A 9,546-nucleotide genomic window follows, 5' to 3' on the forward strand; every position below is an offset into this window, starting at 1 on the left:
AGAGGAGAAGTGATATGACTACCCCCTAGACAAGGAGTTGGGGGCCGAAGGTCTGTCCGGAGACACTGGTTCCCTCCCCTTCAAGGTCTCATCACTTCAGGCCATTACTCCAACCCTGTCAGTAATTACACTTGTCAATATGTAAACTCTCCAGTTACTAATGTATTAGGGAATAAAGTTTCATTTTTAAACTAAATGGAGTTCTATTTTTAAAACCTATAAACGGATTCAAACCTTCTGAAATGGAGTTAATTCCTAAACTTCATCGTCTACTCCCTCCACCCCCTTAACATCACAAGTGTCTTTGAAATCCATGTCATGGAACCATTTTATATAACAGCATTCAATTAAAAATCAGTTCTATTATTTTCTGCAACAAGGCTGCTGATATTTTTCCTCAAGGGAAAACTCTTTTTCTGAAAGAGATTTTTGTGGAGGATGGCTTGCTTCCTTCTGGGGTCGGTATCTTCTGGCTGGCCAGCAAACTTTGGGGCTCCCTGGCTTTTTGTCACACGACACACATGGTGGTGTCTTCTCCCTTCTCATTCAAGTTCCAGTGAACCCGTAGCTTCTCTTCCCTGTGTCCAATTTCCTTTGCTTATCAGTAACAACTTCAGCCATATTGGATTAAGGCCCACCCCCATTCAGTCTGGGCACCCCTTAACTAATAACATCTTCAAAGGTCCTATTTACAAATGGGTTCACACCCACAGGACCAGGGGTTGGGACCTGAACATGCTTTTGTGAGGAAACATGTTTCAATCCCCAGCAAAGACATACACTCGTAACAGCTCACTTTGTGTGGCTTCGTCCTCATGAACTTCTCCGTGGAACATGGTGGGTCCTCTACACTGGCAAAAGAACATCCCTGGACCTCTGTGGCCAGCCTCTCTGGGATACCTGCTCTGCACCACACCACACAGGAAGTGCCTGGCAGGAAAAGGCGTGACTATGGACGAGCAGCAGGTGGCACCCTTTCCCCAGTGCTAGCCCTGACCCTCCCTCAGAGGTCCCTGGACATGTTCTTGCAAGTACATACTCAGGGTGGCTACTGGAGAATGCAGGCCTTTCAGGCCAGAAGTCCCATGTTACCTCAGGATGCTGTAGCCAGAAACACTAAGTCCCTTCAATCACAAAACTCTGCTACGCTGTTGTTTGGAAGGAAACCAGAATAGCCTATTGTACTTTTTTTAAAAGAAAATACATTCTCATCTGAAATGAGGATCACAATGGATTTTTTTTTAATATTAAAGTTCTAGAATATTTAAGCTGGGTCTATTTAATGTTTTTGTTTGTTTTTAGACTGTGTCTCTTTAACAATGACCTTTTCCCCTTTCCAAAGTATACACCACACCACCACCACCTCTCCTGACACCACCGTCTTTCTATCCCCACCAAATCCCTTTTCTGGATTTGGAGGAGAGGACAGGATTCCTACAATCTAAATTCTAAAGAACAATCATTACATTAATCTAGCTACCTTTGCAAATTCAATTACTGTTAACATGATAGTCAATGTACGCCCTTCACAGATTCTCCCATAAGGTCCTACCATTTGTCTTCCTTGCTTTAAAAATCCATCTTCATTTTCTGTGGGTCTTTATCTGGGTGGACTTTATTGCAGGCCAACAGATATTTTAGCAGTTCCCACTACTTGCTAGGCATAGAATGGCGTCTTCAAGGAGCTAAATCTAGATGAAAGATTAAGATGCTTAAATTGTGTACTCTATGCTGGGTACCAAATAGGAGGTGCAGACCAAGAATGCCACAGAAGGTCCAAGACTGAGGCTTGGTGTGGTCAGGGAGGCTCCATGGAGCAGGTGAGACTGAAATAAAGACTTGAAGCATGGCCAGGTTTTAGACTGTTAGAGACCAGGAAGGAGACAGTCCCTCCAGCAAGAGAACAGTGAGAGGCCTGGGAGAGGATGGAGGGATTTCATTAGTAAAGATCACCAGGTGGGAAGGAGCAAGGGGAAGTCAAGGATGAGTAAAGCAGCTTGGGGACAATTCATGGTGAGAAACAGTGGGGAGAGAAGGCAGAAAAGATAGATTGAGATTACAGATGGCAGTTCTTAAATGTTGAACCACGGAAATACTTCTAGGCAAGTACTTATCTGCAAGGCTGCACAAAACTATAATAATAACAACAAAGATCTGCATGCAGTTACCTTAAAAGCAAAGGCTTTGAAGTCATAAAGCCCCAGGTTTGAGTCCCAGGTCTCCCCCTTACTTTCTATGTGACCCTAGGTGTATTTCTTAAATTCTCTAAACCTCAATTCTCCTATCTGTAAAATGGGCTTAATAATAGTATCCACTTCCCACTACTGTTATAAATTTTAGATGTGATGATGAATGCAAAACCCCTGACTCACAGTAAATACCTAGTACACTGGTTTAAAATATAAAGTTGAACCCTAAATAGGGAATGTTAACCTACAGAGAGGCAAATCCTTGACTTTTCCATCTCAGTGTTTCCCAAATTTGTCTGAAGATAAGAATCACCTGGGATGCTTGTTAATATGTAGATTACCCACCTCTGCCCTTGGAAATTTTAATTCAGTAGGTCTAATTTGGAGCCCAGAAATCTGTGATTTAAAAATTTAATATGACAGGTAATTCTTACCAGGAAAGACTTATGGGAAAAAATGGCAGTGTTTCCCAAAACCAGTGGTTCTCCAGCTTTATCCTGCACCAGAATTCCTGGGGGCTTATGAAAACACAGGTACTGGGCCCTGCTTCCAGACTTTCTAATTCAGTAGGTCTAGAGTGGGACCTGAGAATTTGCATTTCTAACAAGTTCCCAGGTGATAAGACCCAGTGAATCAGAATCACGTAGGGTGCTTGTTACCTAGTCCCTGTCAAAAGGCCTGCAACAGGCCCAGGATTCCCTTTGGGACAAATATTCTGGGTTTATCTGATGCACACTGAGGCAGATATAAGAACCTGCTCTGAGACAGCCTAAGAATGCTTTAAAAAGTAAATAAAAATCCCACTTTAATTTTAGGTCATGGCATTATTTCAGAAACATTAAAATGTAAAAAATCACACAATTCTTAGAATAAAGAGAATATGATTTTTAATACCATATTGGCTGAGTGGGGGGAACTAACAATATGTTCAATGTCTTTTAACTGCTAGCTTAAGCTCAAAGTACATTCTTGAACACTCTAAGTGTCAGGCTTTAAATCAGAAGTCAGTCCCAGAGTAAGCTCCCCTGTGTTCTGCCTGTGACCCAAGCCACACTCACTAAACTTTAGCACAGCATGTCTCACTCTTGTAGTGGCTGCTCATTGGAATCTCCTGGGCAGCTTTAAAATGTACTGGTTACCCCTAGACACTCTGATTTAATTGGTGTCAGGTGCAGCCTTCAATCACAGCTCCTGAAGCAATCCATACTTAAGAACCACTGCTTTAAACTCATTTTTTTTTGTTTTAATATCGATCTAAGGAAGGCACAAAATTTCTACAAAACATTATCAATTGTTTAGAATTATCCCTGCTTTTATATATCTGTTTTCATACAATGATAGATTCTAAACGTATCTTTTTTAAAATCAGGAGGTATTATTTGAGTGCCTACTAGGTGAAACATTATTGAAGCTCTGGGTTTATCTATTGTTTATTTTGTCTGGGACCTAAAGAATTCAAACCATCAAGAGTAAACAAAAAAGTTCGAGTAAAGTGCTTTGTAAACTGTAAACTGCCCAACAGATGGAAGTTATTATCAACAATCCCCATTTCAGCCTCGCTCTAAGCAAGGGAATTGTTTCTCATATGATTGATGATAAATAATATTAATATAGTACTTTACCTGGTGAAGTACTTGGCAAAGTATCTTGGCAAACACATGCTTAGAAAAACCTGAACATTATTATTACATGAGAAAATTAACCAGGAAAATCTCTAGAAACTGAGAAATCACATTAAAATAAATTCTCAGCAATTGGGAAAGGAGTAAGAAAGACTCCCCTGCTTTAAAACTGATGCTTTAAATGAGTAAATATTTTGATGTTCTTGGGTACCAGGGTATTTGCTGTGGGAGAGGGGAGACAAATGGAATGGGGGGAGGTGAGGAAGAAACCTCTGGTGTTTTATTGGAATTAGAGGTGTCAGTAAGAACCTGTGATTTTTTAAAAATCCATTTCTCCTAGTTCTGTCCATTGAAAGTACATAGAATCAGTGACATCCCAGTAACAATGAGTACACCTACTTTAGCCCAGATTATAGTTCTAGAACACATTCCCCAGCAAAAGGAAGCAGGGTTCTTCGGGTAAATTGCTGATTCCAGGGCTAGGACAGGGAAAGTACAAAGTGAGCCCAAAGTATCTTGTTGTGCCAGAAAGTAAGCTCTCAAAAAATGATGCAGATAGGTCAAAAGAATTTAGCCAGCTTGAAGATGCTCCCACTGGCCAACTGTGAAACAATTTTTGCATCAAAATTACAGCAACAGATTAGAAAACATTGGATTAAAAAAAAAACAGGTATTTACACAGATGCAAGAAATATAAATAAGTAAATAAACAAATGGGAAAGAAGAAGCTCTTCTTTACAATGGAATGCTAATAAATGTAGAGGAAATGTTAGTGTGAAAAATCACAAATTTGCAACCTTGGTAGTAATAATAGATTCAGACTAGAATCTTCAATGAATGCTAAAACTATTGGATGAGAACTTATTGGTGAACAGGTTATTTACAGAGTCTCAAAATATCTCCCCATAAATTACTTGCTTATTACAAAAGGGAGAAGTACCATCAAGCAGCGATGAGGCAGACTCAACTCTCCTAAATGATCAAGGTGATGTCACATCTCCTGGTGGGATGCACCAAGGACACAGCCTCACTTACAGAGTATTCCTGCCAAAAACATATAACCTGCATCTAGTCAGGAGGAAACCATCAGGCAAACTCAAGTTGGGGGACATTCTATAAAACAGCTGGCTCTTCAAAAATGTCAACATCAGGAAAGACAAAGAAAACTGAGGAACTGTTCCAGACTAAATGTGCATGACAACCAAAAGCATTGAGTGATTTGGACTGGATCCTGGATCAGAAAAAAAAAAAAAAAAAGCAAAATTTAACATAAACTGCATGTTAGATAAGAGTATTAAATCAATCCTGAATTTGGTCATTATATTGGGGTGATGTAAGAGGATATCACTGTCCTTAGGGGATGCATGCTGAAGTGTTAGGGGTCAAGATGTCTGCAGCTTACACTCAAATGGTTCAGGGATGCGTGTGTGCACACGCACATGTGTATATATAGAGAGAGAACTCAAATATGGCAAATGTTAACAATTGGGTGAAGATATCTGAGGGTTCATTATTCTATTGCAACTTTTCTAAGAATTTGAAATTTTTCTAAAGAAAAGTTTAAAAAATAAAAATTGATGCTTTAAAAATTGATTAGATAGCATAGCACATTTTGGTAAAATTCAAATGCTAGTACCTCTTCATAGTGCCATGTTACCAGAAAATTTCTATCACAATAAGTTCATTTAAATATAGTTAATAATACGACGAGTAAACTAACATTAACGAATGACTTAGAACAAAAATTCCAATCTGGCTACCCAGGGGTCACAGACTTGTTTTGTTTAGCCCACGGGATTGGCCCTTAGTAGGGTTTGGGTTTGGAGGGGTTTTTTGACTGTTAAATGAGTTGATAACTAATAAACCCCAAAATCATGATTTTTTGCTCCTCTTGAAAAATTAAAACTTGTCAACACTGGGCCTCCGCATGGGCTGAGCTGAATCACAGCCACTCCCCCTAAAGCCCTTAGGTAGGCCATGTTCTCTCCAGGTCCCTGAAGGCCCCATTCTGAATGTCCTCTCCAACCTACTTCACTCACTCCAGTTACCTCTGTGGCCCCACAAAGCTTGAGTTTGTGAGCTCACATTTAGGTAACAAAGAAGAAAGAGGAAAGAAAGATCACCTGTCTGGAAAGTAGAGCAAGAGGTGGGAACTGAATGGAGACTTGAATATTTGTATGTGAAAAAAAGGGGAAAAGTCATCTTGAACATGCCCCAAATTGAATTCTTGATTTCCTTCCCACCCCTATTATCACTTAACTGACAAGCCAGAAACCTAAAGGATATCCCTGATGTCTTCCTCTCCCTCAACACATATATCAAATATATATCTAAATCCTACTGATTTTGCTCCCTAAATAACCTCAAATCTGTCCACTTATCTCCATTCAAGCCACCATCATCACCAGCACCAACAGCACCACCACCACCACCACCATCACCATCACCACTGTCACCACCACCACCACCACTATCATCACCATCACCATCACCACCATCACCACCAGCACCACCACCACCACCACCACAGTCACCACTATGGCAATCACCACCATCATCACCACCACCACCACCATCACTATCACTGCCACTACCACATACCACCACCACCACAACCACCACCATGACAATCACCACTATCACCATCACCACCACCAGCACCATCACCACCTCTACCACATCACCCCCACCACCACAGTCACCACCACCATGATCACCACCACCACCATCACCATCACCACCGCTACCACATCACCCCCACCACCACAGTCACCACCACCATGATCACCACCACCACCATCACTACCATTACCACAGTCACCACCATGATTACTACCACCACCATCACCATCACCACCAGACAGTGATGATGGTGGTGAAACACCACTGTCATCATCACCATCACCACCAGAAACACCGTCATCATCACCATCACCATCACTACCACCTCTACTATCATAAGTACCACCAGAACCACCATTACCACAAATGCCACTCTATTACCACCAATACCACCTCCAATATCACCATTACCACCAGCACCAGCACCATCACTACGAATCACTTCTACAACTGCCACCTCCACCTAGTCAAAGTTCCCACCATCTTTCTTCTAGACAAAGCTTCCTACGCACTCCATCCACATTCATTCTGGCTTCTCTTCAGTATTGTCTCCATCCTGAAGTCAGAGTGAATTGTTTCAAAACGCAAATTTTGACATCTGCCTCCTACTAAAATCCCTTCAATGACTCCCATGGTTCTTAGGATAAAGGGCAAATTGCCTGCAGGACCTGCAAGGTCTGCAGGTTCTCAGCCACGGCCATCTTTGCCCAGACCATCTCTGCAGCCTCATTTCCCATCTTTCCCCACCTCTGCTTTTCTATTCTAGCCATCCTGATATTCTTTGTTTCTTACACTCAGTATAATCTGTACCCCCTTCTTTTTATATCAGGTGCCCAGAATTAAATTACTCATAATCCAATTAAAATCCTCACACCATTAAAATTGGCCTATGCTTGACCTCTTTATTTATTTTTGTATTTAAATTAATACAATGAACCCTTTACTGTCTCCATCCACCCTAATATCAGAATATTACCTAGAATATTACCAATAATTTACATGTCCCTTTGTATACTTCCCCGTTCCTTCCCCCTGCTACCCTTCTTCTGAAGGTAATCGCCATCCTCAAATTTTGTGAGGTTTTTCTTTTCTTTTTTTGTTTTATCATATATATTTGTATATCTAAACAATGTATTGAGTAGTTTTTTCCTGTTTTAAAACTTTATAGAAATGGTATCATGCTGTATATAGTCTCCAAGAACGTATGTGTTTTTAACCCAATTTTATGCAACCAATATTCATCTATGTAGTTGTATATAGCAGAGATTCATTCATTTTCATTGCTATATAATATTCCATTATGTAAATATACCTTTACCTGGAATGTTTTTTGTCCCCTTTGCCTAGTTAACTTCTACTTACCCTCCAGATCTCAGCTCAGGTGTCATTTCTTCAGGAGATGTTTCCTGACCTTCTTAACTAGGTTGGATCCTCTTATTTATTACAGGCCCTCAAAGCACCATATACTTCTCCTTTGTAGCCATTATCACAGTAGCAATCACACATTTGTGTGATTGTTTGATTGGGGTCTGTCTCCCCTACTTGACAGTAAGCTCCTCATGTACATGTCTCTGTGTGACTGCTATTAAACCCTCAGCTCCTAGTATGTCATGTTGTAAGGGCTCAATAAAGCTATTGCTTGAATGAATGGATGAATGAATGAACAATAAAAATAAGCATTTATCTCTATTAAACAGTAAATGCAACTAAACATGTAAGTGATTGCAGAACCTCTTCCTGACGCATATTTTTTCATGCCATCATCATTCTTTCATAGCCACCCGGGCTCAAAATCTTGACATAAATTCTGCTTCTGGTCTTTTCTTGACCTCTCATGTCTAATCATTTGCTCAGATCATTCATTCTACTTTGAAATGGTGCCTACCTCAATATACCATCCCAACCTTATTTTCAATGATTCCTGCACACAAAGCTTATATTTAGAAAAGTTGCATTACTTGCTGTTCCCCAAAATAAGTCTGATAATTTCCCATCAACTTACCTTTGGCTTATACTGTTCCCTCTTCCCAGAGAGTCCTTTGTTCATTGCTGAGTATTTAAATCCTGCCCAAAGTCCACTTCAAATGCCACCTCCTCCAAAAAGCCTTCCCTAATTTCCCAGATGGAATGCTCTCTTCAATCTCTAGGCCATTACACATTACCTCACACAGCGCCTATTAGTGCACCATCAAAATTTCTCTTTGGTGGCTGCTGCCGCAGCCGCTACCACAGGAAGGCTGAAACTCGGTCTCCTGGTCCCCCGGTAGTTTCTGCTGGGTCAGCGGCAAGCGGGACCCGGCGCGGCGCATCATCGGAGCCACCCGGCCGGTGGTGCTCCCGGCCTACAAGCCGAGCTCCCTCCTGGGTCCCTTGCTGTTCCGGGAGGGTCCGGACACTCCTAGACGGCGACCCTGCTGTATGCGCTGACTGAGCCGGACCCCGCAGGGCAAGAGGCACCTGCCCTACTTCTGCCGCGCCCAGGTGGTGCGGGGCTTCGGTCTCGGCTACATGCAGCTGGGCATCCCCACTGCTAACCTGCCTGAACAAGGAGTAGATAATCTTCCAGATGATATATCCACCGGCATTTGTTATGGTTGGGCCGGTGTTGGAAGTGGAGATGTTCATAAGACGGTGGTCAGCACAGGATGGAAGCCGCCCTACCAGCATACGAAACAGTCAGTGGAAATGCACATCGTGCGTACCTTCAAGGAGCACTTCTATGGGGAAATCTCAAGGTGGACATCGGTGGCTACCACAGACCAGAAAAGAACTTTGATTCTTTAGAGTCCCTTATTTCAGCCATGCAGGGTGATATTGAGGAAGCTAAGAAACAACTAGAATTACTAGAACATTTGAAACTCAAGGAAGACAATTTCTTCCAGGTTCCTAAAAGCCACTGTTGAAAATTCAACTTATTTGTTCATTCACTGTTTTCTAGTATTTAACTGCTCATAACTACACACTTGTGTTGGCTATATTTTAAAAATTGATCATTTTCCCTTAGCAGTGAATTGGTTTAAACGGTTTAATTTTGTTACAGCTTCAACTGTTAAATTAAACCCATCATGCCACAGTACTAAAGAGACTCATTTAAAAATCAAGATTCTTTTTTC

The 9,546-nt window shown here is 41.4% G+C and overlaps 1 pseudogene; it reads left to right on the forward strand.

The window, feature by feature from the left end:
• The first annotated feature begins 815 nt into the window (after positions 1-815).
• On the forward strand, positions 816-9,336 carry LOC119545187 (annotated as a pseudogene).
• The last annotated feature ends 210 nt before the right edge of the window (positions 9,337-9,546 follow it).

The sequence above is a fragment of the Choloepus didactylus genome, chromosome 10 (assembly GCF_015220235.1).
Source record: "Choloepus didactylus isolate mChoDid1 chromosome 10, mChoDid1.pri, whole genome shotgun sequence".
NCBI lineage: Eukaryota > Metazoa > Chordata > Mammalia > Pilosa > Megalonychidae > Choloepus > Choloepus didactylus.